The sequence below is a fragment of the Saimiri boliviensis genome, chromosome 11, assembly GCF_048565385.1.
Source record: "Saimiri boliviensis isolate mSaiBol1 chromosome 11, mSaiBol1.pri, whole genome shotgun sequence".
NCBI classification, from domain to species: domain Eukaryota; kingdom Metazoa; phylum Chordata; class Mammalia; order Primates; family Cebidae; genus Saimiri; species Saimiri boliviensis.
The window spans coordinates 79306247-79325426 of NC_133459.1; the positions used below are offsets into that span (position 1 = coordinate 79306247).

General features: G+C 34.9%; 1 protein-coding gene and 1 long non-coding RNA gene across 3 annotated transcripts in view; one reads left to right on the forward strand and one right to left on the reverse strand.

The window, feature by feature from the left end:
- The window catches only part of ADGRL2 (adhesion G protein-coupled receptor L2), a 682132-nt gene that overhangs the window by 434326 nt on the left and 228626 nt on the right, over window positions 1-19180 (forward strand). For both annotated transcript variants that reach the window (XM_074381060.1, XM_074381061.1), the window contains one exon: window positions 13535-13576. The gene's annotated coding sequence lies outside the window, so the exon portion shown is untranslated. The remainder of the gene's footprint in view (window positions 1-13534; window positions 13577-19180) is intronic.
- Window positions 1-19180, reverse strand: part of LOC141580285 (uncharacterized) — a 48513-nt gene that overhangs the window by 15487 nt on the left and 13846 nt on the right. The window lies entirely within an intron of this gene.

Here is a 19180-nt window from a genome sequence, read left to right on the forward strand (position 1 = left end):
GAGATGGAGTCTTGTTCTGTCACCCAGGCTAGGGTGCAGTGGTATGAGCTCAGCTCACTGCAACCTCCGCCTCCTGGGTTCAAGTGATCCTCCTGCCTCAGCCTCCCAAGTAACTGGGATTACAGGCATGTGCCACCATGCTTGGCTAATTTTTATATTTTTAGTAGAGACGGGTTCACTCTTTTTCTCCCTTCTACCTTCCTCAATTTGCCATTTTGATTGCTAACTTTCCAGTCCTTACAAAATAATTTAGACAGCTAGGAGTTTGCTACATATTTGACCTAAACATATGAAAGAAAAACAGCAAACAAATATGAGAATAATATATTTCTCATCCTAAGGCACTCTTATCGGATAAACGATAAACTGATGACATAAAAAAATGAAACTAACCATTGAAGACAGTACACCTACCATTACTTCTACTGGCTCATACTCTGTTCTCTTACTTTTCTTCATTTTCTTTCCTAGTATCATTAATAACCTGGCATACCACGTATTGCCTGTTCATTGTCTTTTTTCCTGTTACTAGATGGTAAGCTCCATCAGAACAGGAACTTTGAGGGATCTTTATTTTCTTGAACAGTGCCTGGAATATACTGATGTATTATAAATACTTATTAAATGAATAAATAAACTAGAAATTAGATGCTTTGGGAGTATAATTTTATGGTTAATTGAATAAAACTACCTTTTTTGGAAAGATTTCTTAAGTGTCTGTAGTTAGCACACCAATAGGTCAACAGTGAGTTTCATAGTCTTTTTTAGGTTTATAATGTTGAATGTCATGTCTCATTATATAAGGTAATATATAAGTATGGGAATTAAAGTAAAATTCATACTGACTTCATGACTGACCCTGTTTTGAATAAATCTTCAGTCTGAATGTAGTTGCTTATAAGTGGCCAATTTCCCTGAAAAAATAAGCCAGTAAGTAAAATATATTGATTAATTGAGAGGTGCTGTTAATTTAGTTTTTACTAAAATTTATTATACTGGCACAGAGTAGGCACTCAATAAATATTTGTCAAATATATGAAGTCTAGTTAGTTCGAATTATTTTGTTTTTAGTTTCTCAAAATGAAAAATTTTCTATTAAATATGTGATATGAAATAGCATTAGAATCTATGTAGCAGACAAATAAGCACTTGCAAAAGTATCTCAATTTTTTTCTCATTCTCTTCTTTTTCTGTCCTTCCATTCACCTAAACCTATGAAGTTGGGACCAGTAAGGTGGAACTCTCTAGGTGATGTGGGAGGGGAGAGCCTCAGTAGCCTAAATAGCGTCAGAGCTCAAATAGGGTGAGCAGGGCATCTGAATGGGAAAGGTCAGATGTTTAACAGCAATAGGATACTGGTTACACGTAGGATGGTTGATTAAAAAGTCAATATATTAAAAATAACAGGAGACAGATTTTTCATTGTCAGAGAAAGTTGTTACAAATATTAAGAGAGAGAAACTACACTGGACCCTGTGGTACTGGTTTAGAAATGGAGGAAGCAGCGTTTCATAGATATAGATACATATGGAAATAAATATCAATGTAACATGTGGATGGATAGACGGATTTTCATATGCATGTATCTCCTTTGTCCTGGATCCTGAGAACGATGACAGCCCCAAAACAATGGTTTCTCAATAATGTTCTCATCTAAAGGAAATTAAGACTCCTTAGAGAAATAGCTGATTCCAGGGCTGGACATCAAAAATACAAAATGAGCCTGGAATATATTACTGTGCTGAAATATGAAAGTATTAAAACAATGCCAGGCACATGTCAAAGAGAGAGGTCAGACTGAAAAGGCTCATACTGACCGTCTCTGAGACAATTTGACAATCAAAGTGAATAATAATAATAACAGCAGATTATAATCTATTGGGTAAAAGGAATATCCATGAGTCCATTTTGACATAAATAAAGTTAATATGCTTCCCTGCAATTCACTTATAAAAAGGGGGAAAAGAGTGATTACACAGTGATCACCTTAATCATAAGATCAATCAATATTCACATCATGAGTAATGTGCCACATGATAGGTTGCTATGAAATGAACATAGCATCGCTTTTGTGATTTTTCCACCAAAAAGAGGAAACCTGAATCTAATAATGAGAAAACAGAAGAGAAACCTAAAACAAGGAGCATCTTAACAAAACAACTAACTCGAAATCTTCAAAACTGTCACATTCATGAAAGTCATAGAAAAACTAAGGAAATGTTTCAGCTCAAAAGACTGAAAATGCATAATAATTAAATTCAGTGCTTGATTCTGGAATGGATCCTTTTGCTGTAAAAGACATTACGATCAGCGACAAAGTTTGAATGGGATCTGAGGATTATAATGATATATCAGCATTAACTTTCAGATTTTGTTGGTTGTATTTCAGTTATAAAGAAAAATATCATTGTAGGAAAAATACGTTAAAGTATTTGGGAATAATAAGTATCATGTTGGCAAATTACTCACAAATAATTCTGAAAAAATGTTATTAGCCATTGCAACAGTTTTGTGATTTAAGATTGTTTCAAAATAAGAAAATAATAAAATTTTATTCGAATTTAATATCTTCCATGAATTGTTGACATAATACTAGAATAGTTTTCAGGTTAGTTTAGAGAAATGTCTTTTTTTTTTTTTTTTTTGAGATGAATTTCACTCTTGTTGCCCAGGCTAAAGTACAACGGCATGATCTCGGCTCACCACAACCTCTACCTCTTGGGTTCAAGCGATTCTCGTGCCTCAGCCTCCTGAGTAGCTGGGATTACCAGCATGCGCTGCCACACCTTGAAAATTTTGTATTTTTAGTAAAGGCGGGTTTTCTCCATGTTGATCAGGCTCATCTCCAACTCCCAACCTCAGGTGACCCGCCCGCCTTGGCCTTCCAAAGTGCTGGGATTACAGGCGTGAGCCACTGCGCCCAGCCAAGTCTTTTACATTATATATATACATATATATATATATATATATTTTTTTTTTTTTTTTGAGATGGAGTCTTGCTATATTGACAGGCAGGAGTGCAGTGGCACTATGAAGTTTTATAATACAGTTTCCTATGGTCTGAATGTTTATGTTCCCCCCAAAATTCATATGTTAAAATCTTCACCTTAAAAGTGATGATCAATAGTTGAGACCTTTGGGAGGTGATTAGGTCATAAGCGTGGAGCCTTAATGAATGGGCTTTGTGGTCTAATAAAGAGAGTGATCCCTCGCCCCTTCCACCATGTGACTTTAAAGTGAGAAGGAAGCTATCTCTGTGAGGAAGTCCAAGAGGAAGGGCCTCCCCAGACACTGAATGTACAGGCACTTGATCTTGGACTTCCCTGCCTCCAGAACTGTGAAAAATACATTTCTCTTGTTTATAAGCCACCCATTTGATGATATTTTGTTACAGCAGCCCAAATAGATTATGACACAGTCTGAGGTATAGAAAGCAGAGGGCTTTCTCAAACATCTCCACTCTTTAAGATTACAGCATTATTAACAATGAAAGAAAAAAGGCAGTATACTTTATGACAGTTCCAATGAAAACAATTATGATCTCTTAGACATTTGGTACTGATAGTTTAGTAATGGTTTTCTGTTTCTTTCCTTCTTTTTTTGAGACAGAGTCTCATTCTGTTGCCCAGTTTGGAGTGCAGTAGCATGATCACAGCTCACTGCAGCCTCCTTGACTTCCCTGGGCTCGGGTGGATCTTCCCACCTTAGCCTCCTGAGTAGCTGGGACTACAGGTGCATGCTGCCAGATCTGGCTAATTTTTGTATCTTTTGTAGACACAGGGTTTTGTCATGTTGCTGGGATGCAGTCATGAGTCACTGTGTCTAGCTGGTTTTCTATTTTTTTGTCTTATATTAAAGGCCTTTTAAAGTACTCCCTTTAGTATTAAGAAGCCAAATAGCTACAGTAGGTATTAAGCAACAAATGTTATTTAAGCAAAAAATGATAGAGAAAGAAAATTTAGTAGAGATAATATATGGACAGGTAACATTTTTATATTACTTACATTGCTATAATACAACTATTTTAAAATAGTACAGCAAATAATAGATTATATCATTTCCTGGCTGTGTAAACTTGTAGTGAATTCCAACAAGAACAGGCTATGCAGACCATGCTTGAAAAATATGCTAGAATGGTACTGAAAACATCACTGTATCAATTCATGTCATCACTGTCTAGGTGCGTGTATTAGTCCAATTTCACACTGCCAATAAAGACATACCTGAAAGTGGGCAATTTACAGAGAAATAAGGTTTAATTGGACTCACAGTTCCACAAGGCTGGGGAGGCCTCACAACCATGGCAGGGGGCACGGAGGAATAAGTCACATCTTATGTGGATGGCGGCAGGCAAAGAGAGAGCTTGTGCAGAGAAACTCATGTTTTTAAAATAATCAGATCTCGAGAGACCCATTCACTATCATGAGAACAGCATGGGAAATACCCACTCCCATGATTCAATCAGGGTCCTACACCAGGTCCCCCTAGCAACATGTGTGAATTCTGGGAGCTACAGGATGAGATTTGGGTGGGGACACAGAGCCAAACCATATCAGTAAAACCACACAGGTAAATTTAGAGCATTAAGTACGTTTATGGAGTGGAGGGTTGAATATACTATCAAAGATTTATTTGCCCGAAAGTATATTAGTGAGAAACAGAATAATATTCTTTAAAACAAATTACAAAAGTACATAATTTCAGAAATTATAACATTAGAATATCCAGTTTGTCATTTTAGAATTTAAGTATTAAAAATTTATATTAGAATGTAAACTCATGAAGTAGAATATTCTATTTGGTTTTTGATCCATTTTTTAGTTGATCAGGCAAGTAACTATTTCTATCACATCTAACGCTTCAAATATCTGCAAGGTTGTCATTATTACGTCTAATACCAGCAAGGAATCCCAGAACCTGAATGTCTTTCCCTAAAGGGAAAATGTTTAAAGGTGACTATCTTTTTGCAATATATAATGGTGCATATTTTGGGGGAATATTCTTTATTCTATTGTGAAGTTGAGATGTGGTCTAAGGGATTTGGAGTGTCACTGAAGAGAAGTCAAGGGAGTGGGGCCCTTCATAGAAAAGATTTTACCCCATGACTACACATCGGCCAGCCAGCAGGGACTTCCTCCTGATCCGGCATGGTGGTATGCTGATAGAAGCCAAAATATCACAATAAGCATTTTTGGACTTAATGAACTCCCTTTCTCCATTTCTCCTTCCCTCCCTCCCTCCTTCCTTCCTTCCTTCTTCTTTTTTTTTTTTTTTTTTTTTTTTTTTGACGGAGTCTCACTGTCGCCCAGGCTAGAGTGCAGTGGTACAATCTCAGATCACTGCAACCTCTGCCTTCCAGGTTCAAGCAGTTCTGTCTCAGCCTCCCAAGTAGCTGGGATTATAGGCATGCATCACTATACCTGGCTAATTTTTGTACTTTTAGTAGAGGTGAAGTTTCACTATCTTGGCCAGGCTGGTCTTGAACTCCTGACCTCGTAATCCGCTCACCTCGGCCTCCCAAAGTGCTGGGATTACAGGCATGAGCCACCACACCTGGTTCACCCTCCCCTACAGGCATGAGCCACCGTTGCCGGCCCTTCCTTCCTTCCTCCCTTCCTCTCTCCCTTCCTTTCTTCTTTCTTTTCTTTCTCTATTTCCTTTCTTCTTCCTTTCTTCTCTTTTCTTTCTTCTTTCTCTTTCTCTCTTATTTTTTTCTCTTTCTCTCTCTTCTTTCTTTCCTTTTTCTTCTTTCTTTCTCTTTCTTCTTTCTTTCTCTTTTCTTTCTCTCTCTTTTCCCTCCCTCCCTCCTCCCTTTCTTTCTTTTTCTTTTCTTTCTTTCTTTCTTTCCCACAGTGGAAGAAAAGTAGTGGTAGATTCCAAGTCCAACTTTCTTGCTTTGTAGCTTTGGAAATGTAGACAAATGAACCTCTCTGTGACTCTTTTTCTTCACACATAAAATAGGGGTGGTAATAACACCTAAATTATTATGAAGATTAAATGAGACAACTCATGCTAATGGCTTCAATTTGTACCTAAGGGATAAGAAACACTAATTGTTAGCCATTGTTATAATTATTGGAGATAAGGAACAAAGGTGAAAATACCAGGCAAAAATAGAAGCTACACTAAGAAATTTGTGATTCTTAGAACACATTGTGTTGATTCTCTGAATAAATATATTTACTGATACATAGCCAACACAATGTTAGAATGTTAGGGCACACAAGATATATATATATAACCCTAACCCTAAATATATCTTTAAATCTATTTTTTATATGTGGATATGTGTGGGTGATTAATTGTAGTATTTGTCAGAGCATTGGAATAAAGATTTCATTATAAAAATTCTTTAGCAGTTTGCCTGGCACTACTAATAAGCACTCAAAGAAATAGTTTGGTATTATTGCTAATTATCATTATCATTATTATATATGTGAGAGATGCATATAAAGGCATAATTATAATTTTATACTATGATAAGAACAAAAGAGTTAACATTTCAAATCTTTTAAAGAATGAATACAATTTTTCCAGAGGGAGAAGAGGGAAAGAACATTCATGGATTCCCCATGTGTTTTACCTAAACTTGACTTGACTTCTTTTCAAAAAGTCACTGAGACTACAATTATTTTACTGAGAAACTGTTTTTGCATTGACCATGTCCACACAAACTAATCAATCAACTGATAATCGAGCACCAAATCTGTGAAATACGCAGAGAAAGTGTAGACAGGCTCCCAGGTGGTTTTCCTATTCCACTCTCTCTCTTCTTTAGCATACTTTTCATGAGGTTGACACACTAATCTCCCTAAAGTGCAGTTTTCATCATGCTGTAACTGCTAGAGGACATAGAGTGGTTTTTGAATGCCTGCTATATCAGGCCCAAATGACCCTATCTAGCTTCAAGGATCTTCAACAGTCCTGCAATTCACAGTATGGCATCAGCACAAACATCACCTGGAAACTTGATAGAAATAGATAATCTCACACCTCAGTCCAGACCGATTAAATTAGGTTCTTCATTTTAACAAGATCCCCAGGTATGCAAATTTGAGTTTGAGAAACATTTCTTTACAATATCCTTTAATCTAAACCAAACAAAATCACTAACCCATCATACAATCCACAGTCTTATCAAGAAGAATTAAATTTTTTCATTGATTTCTCTGCATCTAAAGCAATCCCTTTGCTCATGCTCTTCACTTCACTGGAAATATGTTATTTCCTTACATCTGCTATCTCTAACTCTCGTCCATTCTTGAAGACCAGTGAAAAGTCCCATATCTTTCATGAAACTAAGACTATTCCAAACTACACTAATCTTGTTGAATACTTCTTGCACTTAGGACAACCCCAATTCCATTCTTCTTTTATTTGCCATTCATTCATTATTCAGTGAATATGCATTTTCTTAACTCTTATTATTATTTACCTGACATTGCTGCATTTGCCACAGTAAAACAAGAATACAAGACTGTCCCCACTCCGTCAGTTCCCAATCAGAGCTATCACAATTCTGTAGAGATGTCTTAAGTTCCACAGGCAAGAGGGACAAGTGAGTAGATGTGAGGGTGCAGAAACATATTGAATAAAGCCACAAAATTTGTGCTTTTTTGTTAGAATACTTAACGGAAATAATACTGTTAAAATATATTAAAACCTTTTCTAGTATCAAACAGATGGACTATTTTAATTGTTAGGGACATGACAAAGAGATGTTGTGTTTTAATTGTTTCATGTTAATTTTCCCTTCTATAGATAATTGTGATATTTTTAAAGGCCAGCAATATGTCTTTCTCCATTCATTAACAAAAAACAGAATTTTAAAATAGCTCCTATTTGTCCTTTTCCAACTCCTTAAATTTTAGACATGATAGGCACTAAATAAATACTTGTTGATTAAAGACACTCTTTGATCTCCAGTTGGGGACTGGGTTTACACACATGGACAACCATTGCAGAAATGTAGCCACCCTTTCCTCCTACTGTTACTCATGACATTAGGAAATGTTCATGAAGCTGTAGTGACACTTTGGTTTACTAGGAGTGTCTTTTGGATCAAAAAGTTCCTCTGGGGTGCCATGGAAGTTTCAGTTTCTCTGTAGCTAATGTTTACTATCACCAGAGACTGTGTTGGAATAAAGCCAACCAAATGGAATTGGCTAGTAAAAGCCTTTGTGAGTGAGCATTTGGAAAGAAGCTTCATGACCATTTGCTAGCAAAACCTCAGCAGGAGGAATCTTGTTGTTGTTGGTTTTTTTTTTTTTTTTTTTTTTTTTTTGAGAGAGAGTTTTGCTCTTGTTGCCCAGGCTGGAGTGCAATGGCATAATATTGGCTCGCTGCAACCTCCACCTCCCAGGTTCAAGCAATTCTCCTGCCTCAGCCTCCCAAGTAGCTGGGACTGCAGGCATGCACCACCAAGCCCAGCTAATTTTTTTTTTTTTTTTGTCTTAGTAGAGATGGGGTTTCAATATGTTGGTCAGGATGATCTCAAACTTCTGACCTCAGGTGATCCACCCGCATCGGCCTCCCAAAGTGCTGGGATTACAGGCATGAGCCACTATGCCTGGCCAGCAGGAGGAATTTTAACCAACCTCAGTTAATGTAAACATTTGATTTGAAATGTCTGGAGGGACAGAGGAAATAAAATATTTAATGAAGTATAATAACATCCCATATTCTTTAATAGTAAAAATAAAAGTGTTAAAGCAAACTAAGTATGGCCCAAGAGAGACTCTGTACTTCTATATTTGCGTCCTTGTGGATGAATTGTAACCTAGATTAATAGTCAGACAAAAGTGAAAACCTAACTTAGAAGTATGCACCTGTAACAATAACTGCGTCTTGGCCAATCACAGTGGCCGAACTTCAACCACTCCTAGACTGAAGTGTTCAAACTATGTTCAAATAAGGTAAACAACAACCTGTAACCAATCCAGCTGTTTCTGTGCCTCACTGCCAATTTCTGTGCATCATTTTTTCTTTTTTGCCTATAAATCTTCCACCACGTGGCTATGCTGGAGTCTCAGTGAATCTGCTGTGAATCTGGGGGCTGCCCAATTCACGAATCGTTCATTGCTCAATTAAACTACTTTAAAGTTAATTCAGCTGCAGTTTTTGTTTTATCAAACGTTAGCTTTTCTTGTTGGAAAACTACTATCAACTCTTTAGGTAGAAACAGATGCTTAGGCAGACAGCCAATATTTGAAAGAGCTCAAGCTCCAAGCAGCAGCACTGAAGTACGGTAAGGTTAGATACTATTCAAGACCATTAGTGAGCCCCTTGGATCCTTCAGTGTGATTCAGGAGTGGGGTCACCCAAGGAAAGTTCAAACCCAAACTAAGTAAAAACACTATTTCCAAGGAACATAAACTAGAACTTTACAAGATCTAATGTTACATGAAAAATGCACATTACTTTGATTCAAGAATCAGCAATTACTTTATATTTATAACCTTCAAACTGGTGACAACGTTCCTTTATCTTACTCAGCATTCTTGCAGAAGATGAGCTTTCCCACATGAAGTGCAATATTGTCTTCAACTTTTAATTTCTCTGGATACAGAATAATAGCTCTGGGCTCTTAATTGAGCAATTATTATTTCTTATGTGAACACAGAGTTTGAGGATGGTGCCAAAATCTTCCCTTCATCCGGAGAACAAGTCTCACATTGGCCACAGCATCAGTGTTTTCTGGCAGCACCCCAATTTTAGGTAACAGAGCCAAGTCAAGACTGAAAGGGGAACTCATTCCTCATCTCTACTCACTCCCTGGCATCTCCTGAGGTGCTTGAATGAATGCCATTTAGGGTCGATTTATATGTCTTCTTGGAGGTTTTAGATAACTCTTCACTAAGACCTGTTTGTTTTTCTCATTTAGTCTGTTTCTCCAGAGCAGGATTTTCAAACTTGCTGCTGAATATGCTGTTTGCAGTTCACTGCGAGGTTTCCATACTGACGTAAAGCGCTAGTCTTTGAAAAATTCATTGAGACGTGACTCATCGTAATTCCTAGATCTAAATCTGTGGCATGGTTCTATCACATTTTCTACAATGTTGTCTCAGAATTTAAGAACAGAAAATGAAGAGTTCATATGCTAACATTCATGGAATATGCCTACACAAAGGAATTGCTGCCTCATGGCTTGTGTCATTGTTTAAGCTATTCTAATTGCTTTAAGTTTTTTAAATATGGAGCTGGAATCCAATTCTCAGGAACTTCTACCATTTGTCTTAGTTTTCTAAGACATTTACTGTATCCATTACATAAAGACCTTCAAATGTGAAGATAGGTTCCATGCTTCCTTTATATGCATATATATTTTTAAAATTAAACTTCTCTTATTCCTTCAGCTACTCCTAAGGTTACAGGGCTTCTAAACTGTAACATTAATAAGAAGTTAGCTTTTCAATAACCACATTTTGAACAGAGTCTGCTAATACTAACCTCAATTATAGTTAAAAATATATAAGACCTGTACTTTAAATAATCTTTTCAAGGTTTGGTTAGATTTTGATTGCTGTAATTAGTCATCTATAATACATAAGACATAATCTAGAATTTGGTGTTTAAACATCACAGTGATAAATCCAGCTACAGAAAGCATCTTTTTCATTGCCTCTTAATGAAAATATTACTAGATGCTACTAAGTGGTGATTGAAATAGCATGCTGAAATATTACTGTCACCTACTGGAGTAAAACTTCTCACCAGAGAAATATCACAGCTTCAGGATAAAAATGATTGGTATCTAAATACAAATTTTAGCAGCCATTAAAACTGTTAGAAAGATCTTAGATCACTTGGCTTCTTAATCAGAGTTTAAAATTTTTTTATTACACGGTGTCAAATTAAAATGTAGTCACTATTTGCAAAATTCAAAACATTTCTGAAATTTTAATTAACTAATATTTTAAATCAGACTTCAGGACAGTTTGAATATTCCTTATATACCCACAAAAGATTTTTCTAGTCTTTTACAAAATACTAAAGTGATGATTTGTTCAACAATGTCGATGTTTAATATTCACCAAAGTGTCATCAATAATTTAACGCATCATGCTTTTACTTCTCATTAAAATTGCTGTATTACTGAGGCTTGACCAAATTTCCTTCTTACTTGGACATCTGTTTAAGTATAATATTCTACAGTTTTCCTTCTCTATCAGATTTTGCTTTATCTTTATCTTCCTTCCTTCTCTGACCTGTATTCAAACAATAGAAAATGGCTCTTTGATGTGCCAGTCCCAAATATGTTCAGATAAAAGGCAAATAATTCAATAAACTTGATAAGAATTGACACTTGAACACTGAAGTTTGTTTCTTTTACTCATGCACTCTCCTAGTGAGGATAGGGGACACCAAGGTTGTGACTGGCTGCAGTGAGTTTCAAATTGGTGAAAAACTTCTAAAAAAAGAAATGGTAGAGAAAATAGCCAAAAAAATATATATATATATATATATATATCAGTGAAGTAAGAAATTCCAAACATATATTCTTACCAAGTCTTATACTTGTCCAATAGTTATAAGCCTCTCTGAAAACATTTATATGTGTGGGTGGAGGCAAGTTGTCCATTAAATTGTGAGAGGTGTTATCAGATTCATCAGGACTTGGTTGTAAATTTGACTACACAGTTTGGCTCATAGAGAAATGAGGAGGAAATATCTGATTAAAGTGTGCATTGCTGCTGAGGCAACTGAATGTTGCCATAGCAATTGAGATGAAATGTGCAAGAAGTGAGATCATTAAATCTAACCCCTTTAGTAGTTTCGACAGTCAATGCACTGCCAATAGAAAAAGTTACCTACAGTATCAAGATAAAATACATTCCTCATGGAACCTCTCCTTACTGGTATTTTGTTGTTTCTTTTCTAAATACATTGCTTTAGGTGTCTAATTGGAATGTTCTCTTTTAGTAATCAAATACAGTTTTGACCTTGGCCTGCAACTGCCTAGACTTTCTGCTGGTTTATTATATCATGAGAACAGACGTCTATAAAACATATCCATTTTTTTCCCCTCTAGTTCTCAAAAAAAGTATTCTAAAGTCAAAGCTGTCACATTTGAGCTTAGAATTCAATAATATCTAGAACGTGCTGCCCTCTTCAGGAGCTGGTGCTTAAAAATATTTTTTTTGCAGATTGATATGAGTTATAATATCAGAAATCATATTGATAATTCTTTAGGAATAAGTACCATGTACAATAACATATTTCTATGTTTAAATTTTGTTTCCATTAAAAGCTTGCATTAAAAATCAATACACACAAAATTTTGAAAGACATTATTAATATTTATAATTAGATACAAACTAATAATTTCCTTAAACTATTGTCATAGAGAGAATTCCTGAATCATTACAGAATTTGACTGTATTTAGTATTCTTTTAAAGAGAAAAATTGTCTAAATAAGAAGATATTTTCTATGTGAAAATCTAAGTAGGACATCCTTCAAATCCCAATTTTATTATTCAACAACAACAACAACAAACAACTTTTTAATTTGGAAACATTAGTGTTTGAAATTTTAGCTAGTTTTTAACATTTAAAAGTTAGAACATTAGTAGTTTGAAATTTTAGCTAGTTTTCATTTACAAAAACAATATATTTCCTGGGAATAATTATTCCAAAGATATCTTAACACACCATAATGTTTATTCAAAATTAGTTCACTAGAAAAAATTTCTAAAGGTCTGAAATATTTTATCAATAAAATTCAAGCAAATCTCCTTCATATATATCTTATCTGTTAAAATTTCCTTAGCCATTGTATAGTTTTGACAGAGGGATATGAACTCAGTGTATTTTTCTCCAGTTAGGTTTATTATACTTAAAAAAACTGATCAATATTAATAGCATTAATTATTAGATGCGAGAAAAGCATATATTCCCTTAAAGAGTTTTAGATACAGGGCCGGGCGCGGTGGCTCAAGCCTGTAATCCCAGCACTTTGGGAGGTCGAGGCGGGTGGATCACGAGGTCAAGAGATCGAGACCATCCTGGTCAACATGGTGAAACCCCGTCTCTACTAAAAATACAAAAAAATTAGCTGGGCATGGTGGCACGTGCCTGTAATCCCAGCTACTCAGGAGGCTGAGGCAGGAGAATTGCCTGAACCCAGGAGGCGGAGGTTGCGGTGAGCCGAGATCGCGCCATTGCACTCCAGCCTGGGTAACAAGAGCGAAACTCCGTGTCTCATCTCTATCAATAAAAAAATACAAGTGAGCTAAAGGGCTGAGTAAAAAATATATATGTATATATACAATTTTCTCCTAATCCTACAACATTTCTTTTGCGGAAAATAAAATAGTTTATTCCTGTATTTGAACGTACTTATCAAAACAATTGCTTAATCCTATGGTAGCTCTGTCCATAATCATATATGTTCAAGAATTCTTAGAACACTGATTTGTGTTTTCTGCTATAGATTTACTTTATTTTTGTTTTGCTGCCGATGCATTACATTTGGCAGTTAGGATCCCTGTGGATGGAGGTATAATAAATAATAATATTTTCTTTACTTTTCAGGGTATTTATGGCACAATGAAAAATTTCATCTTTCCCAGAATGGTAAGTAGAGTTCTTTCTGTATTTGATAGTACTGAACACAAACAAGAAAAGGTGAATTGTTATAATAATATTGGAGAATCATTTACAAAATGTATTGAGTCATCTGATAATTATAATATTGCTTATACTTTTCCAAATAAATGGATGCTGCATTCAATTTCTATAATTATTACAAAATTATCACTAAATATACGACAGGATTTTTAGAGGAAATATAAGGTTTTGCTTTCTCTGTTGGATTGCAGTTGAACACAGTATACCCAACATTTTGTTTTCTGGGGTAATTTATTTTAAAATATACACAGATATAGAAATAAATGTGGTTTACATTCTACGAGCAGTGAGAGAAAGTGTATCTGTGATACAAATTCAGAGTTGGTAAGAGTCTTTCGAAATTTTTACTGTTACATAAAAACAGATTGTAATTTATGTTTGACCGGGGCTTTGCAGCATCTGTGAATTTTAAAATATTTATTTTCTTAAAATATATATCACAGCTTCTAGGCAAGCTAGCTACTATATGATTTTTATTAAACATATGGTTTTGTTGTCTTTATATTTTTATGACTGAAACAGGTAATATTTAGTTTTAGTGTTTATCATAACCTCCTTACAATTCAAATACTAAAAGGTAATCTTATTAAATGGGAAAGGTCAGTGTAAAATGATATTTCCTAGGAAGCTATTACTGTGTCCTATGATGCTTTTTTATTTTTCCAGTGCTTTTGAGGTATTCTCTATAAAAAGAAGGAATTCTCACTGTAGAAAAAAAAAATCACTTTGACATCAGAGTGTCAGGTTAAGTGAAAGAGCAGGGTACAGAACTACATACATTACATGTTGTGTGCGTGTGCATTTATATAGAGAAAGGAAAGAGAATTGGTAGTATATTGTGGGCTTAGAAAAAAGACACAAAAGGTACACAAAAGAATGGGAATATAAGTAGTCTAATAGTCTTTATTCTTCATTTTTTGAATTTCCTGTAATAAATATATATTATTTTTGAAACCAGAACAAAAATATTACTTGAATAAAAGCTATTCAAAAGAGTACATTTATTATTAAATAAATATGTATGTATAAAATTGGGAAATACCTCTTTGTGCCAACCAAAAATAGCTTCATCCAGGCACGGTGGCTCATGCCTGTAATCCTAACACTTTGGGAGGCCGAAGCAGGTGAATCACCTGAGGTCAGGAGTTTGACACCAGCCTGACCAACATGGTGAAACCCCATCTCTACTAAAATATAAAAATTAGCTGGGTGTGGTGGTGGGTCCCTGTAATCCCAGCTACTTGGGAGGCTGAGGCAGGAGAATCGCTTGAACTCAGGAGGTGGAGGTTGCAGTGAGCCAAGATTGCACCATTGCACTCCAGCCTCAGTGACAGAGCAAGACTCAGTCTCCAAAAAAAGCAAGATAACTAATATTAATAAATCATTTATTAATAATAATAGCAAAACTGTTAAAATATTTTTGATATTAAAAATTCTGCTGAAGAGCAATTTAATATAGGGCAAAACAGCATAAATGTACAAATTTTAGTTATGTCTTACTGTTTTGACACTTTAGCTATCTAGAACTAAGCGAAAAATTTTAGAAGAAATTTAGAAAAAAGTCTCTAGCATGCATCTAATATTGTTCACATTAATGCTTCCCAAGTTTTTGCTTCCATCCTATTAGTTCTCAGTTTACATAAAATTGTAACAGAACTGGTTCTCTAATCACTTAGCCACGAACTAGGAGGATTACTATAAAAGCTAAGAAAGACTAGGAGGAATGCACTGAGAAGTTAAAGGGTATTTTCAGCTATTCACCAACGGTAAGAATTTAGAGACCAAGATTAGCTGTATGATCTTCAGTAAAATACATCATATATGTAGGCTTAAAATTCCTGAGTGGTTAAATTAGAGGGTTATACTATAAGATTTTTATATAAAAATATTAAATTTATTTCTAGCCCAAGAATTTTAGAATAAAATTATATATCCTCAAACTGAATATACATAGCATAAAATAACATTGAGAGACTTGGACTCATTAGAATTAAAAAGACTGTAATGATTAAAGAGATAAATTTCATTCATTTGTAAAAGTCACACAAATGACAGTCTCATCCTTATTTCATTGAACGTCTTGTCCAAATAGTATTGTGTAAATAAGGGATTATATATTGTGTATTTTGATAATATTCTTTCTATATTGCTATTTTTTAAATGTGCCAAAAATTTTAACCTGAATTTTCTCACTTTATTCTGATGAGATAATATTGTAAATGACATATAACATAAAATCTAGCATCAACCTTTCCTAAAGAGTGGGGAGCCAAATTTACACTGATTTGTATATGGAAATTTATATTTCTAATACATTTAGATTGCCAAATTACTAATTTGATATACTGGGAAAACAAATATTTAAATATATAATTTCCTTTTTTGCATCTACTCTGTAAACTCTTTAGTATAACATATCATGACATTTTAGAAGGAAAATTAACAAAATTAACCTCTTGTCTATAACCAAAGTCAGGGGCAATTAAATAAATTATTGAATAAATAAAATATTGCTCATTTAAACTATTTCTTTCTGATTTGTAAGTGTGCTAATTTAACAAAGCAGACAAAGTTTGAATTACTATGTGTACTGAATTGAAATGCAAATACATATTTTATTGACATGTATTATTAAAGCTGAACTTTAGAATAAGTCTTCAGCATTTCATTTTTTTCTAAGATATTGATGATAAAATAAATATTTTAATGTAATTAATCTGCCCTTCAACTAGATAGATCCTCTCATTTCTAATTCTGGTTGTACTTAATGAATAAAGGTTAAATGCATATTTATGTTTATAGTCATGATATATAATCTTCAATGAACAACAGTAAAACATACTTATTTCTAAAAATGTTAATAATTTATTACTTTATTTCATTAAGGACAAAAGTTTCACATTATAGTCAACTATAGCCAATAGTCATTTTGTCATTAATCTTAAAATTTCGCAAGTTTCTAATTTATCAAGTGTCAATTTTTAGGTCAGACAATAATAATATAAAAGAATTGTTAATTGGCCAACAGGTTGATTACTTTTAAGATGTGAAAAAAAGCAAAGATAAAAACAGTCCTCTCCTTTTCCTTCAATTAAAATTGCATACTTATTCTTGTAGATTATATAACTCTTTTGGGATTTCAGGTTTCATACAACTTTTTGGTTAATTTTACAGGAATAATACTCATTTTAATTAGCAAAGAAACAATTGATGAGCTTTTTTTTACAAGAGGGAATTCACTCTGTGGGCTGATTACTGCCATTAGATTATCCTGGTTTTTGTTGTTGTTGCTAGTTTTTTTTTAATGGCCTTGCTTTTAAAGCAGTTTGTTGAATATGTTATCTGTTAGTAGCCAGTGCCTTTGAAGGCAGAATATCTTTCTTGATGAGTAGTTAGCCCATTTTGTTTTAATCTTCCAACTTTCCTAAAAAACATTGTAAGTTAGCTTCTGAAATGATTTGTTGCAATTTTATATCTTCAAATATACAAATCAAAATATTTTAAAAGTAAATAGACATTTCTTATGTGTTATTGAATTGTATTACATAGTTTAGAAAGTTAAACTACTTCCTTTAAAATTTTAAAAAATGGCCGGGCGCGGTGGCTCAAGCCTGTAATCCCAGCACTTTGGGAGGCCGAGGCAGGTGGATCACGAGGTCAAGAGATCGAGACCATCCTGATCAACATGGTGAAACCCCGTCTCTATTAAAAATACAAAAATATTAGCTGGACATGGTGGGGCGTGCCTGTTATCCCAGCTACTCGGGAGGCTGTGGCAGGAGAATTGCCTGAACCCAGGAGGCGGAGGTTGCGGTGAGCCAAGATCACGCCATTGCACTCCAGCCTGGGTAACAAGAGGGAAACTCCGTCTCAAAAAAAAAAAAAAAAAAAAAAAAAAAAAAAAAAAAAAAAAAAAAAAAATTCTAAAAAATATTGAGTAGCTAAAAAATAAAATTTCTAATACATACATAAGAAATACAGGGCGGGGCGCAGTGGTTCATGCCTATAATCCCAACATTTGGAAGGCCGATGTGGGCAGATAACCTGAGGTTGGGAGTTGGAGACCAGCCTGACAAACATGGAGAAACGCTGACTCTACTAAAAATACAGAATTAGCTGGGTGTGGTGGCACATGCGTATAATCCCAGCTACTTAGGAGGATGAAGCAGGAGAATCGTTTGAACCCAGAAGGCAGAGGTTGTGATAAGCTGAGATCGTGCGATTGCACTCCAGCCTGGGCAACAAGAGCCAAACTCCGTCTCAAAAAAAAAAAAAAGAAAAGAAATACAGATCATGAATACCTGTGTATCACCAAACAGTTTAAGAAAAACACATTATAAGCTTTCAGTGTACCCTTCTACAATTCTTTAACCCTTTCAAGCTTTCAGTGTACCCTTCTACAATTCTTTAACCCTTCTTTAATCAGAGCTAAACGTTATCCCGAATTTTCTCTATCCCTTGCTTTTCTTTAAAATTTTACCTCATGTATTTGCATCCTGAAATATATAATTGTTGTATATGTTTTGCAACAATATGTAAATAGAGAGAGCAAGAGAGGAAGAAGAAAGAAAGAAAGAGAGAGAGAGAAAGAAAGAAAGAAAAGAAAGAAAGGAAGGAAGGAAGGAAGAGAGAAGAAAAGAAGGAAGGAAGGATGAACGGATGGAAGGAGAAGAAAGAAAAGGGGGGAGTGATGGGGAGGGGGAGAGAGAGAGAGAAAGAAAAAGAAAGAGAAGGAAGGAAGGAAGGCAGGAAATTACTGGGTCATGGAGTATGGAAAATTTCAAACTTATTAGATAATTTTTAACTGTTAAAGTATCAATGTTACACTCCTACTAGGAGTATAAAGATAAATATTATGATTGCTGTACATCCTAGCTAGCACTTAATATTGTAAGATATTTAAATGTATTTATTTTTATTATTTTTAGAGACAAGATATCACTTTGTTGCCCAAGCTGGAGTACAGTGGTGCCATCTTGGCTCACCACAGCCTTGCACCCCTGGGCTCAAGTGATCCTCCTACCTCAGCTTCCTGATTAACAGGAGTATAGACTGGTATCACCACAACCAGTTACTTCTTAAAATTTTTTGTGTAGAGGGGAGTCTCACTATGTCGTCAGGGCTGGTCTTGAACTCCTGGCCCAAAGCAGTCCTGCCTTGGTCTCCTAAAGTGCTGAGATTATAGGCGTGAGCTACTTCATCTGGCCACAGTTTTAATTAATTTGTCAATGTGAAATAAAAACTCCTCACAGTTTTAATTAAACTAATGAGATTAAGCACCTTTTCTTAATTTTCTTAATTTTCTTGACAATTAGTATTTCCTATTCTATGAGGTACCTATTCTTTTATTTATTTATTTATTTATTTATTTATTTATTTATTTTGAGACAGGATCTCACTGTATTGCCCAGGCTGGAGTGCAGTGTTGCAATTATAGCTCACTGCAGCCTCAACCTCCAGGGCGCAAGGGATCCTCTGGCCTCAGCCTCTCAACAGGCTGGTATTACAGGCACATACCACATGCCCAGTTAATTTTTAAATTTTTTATGG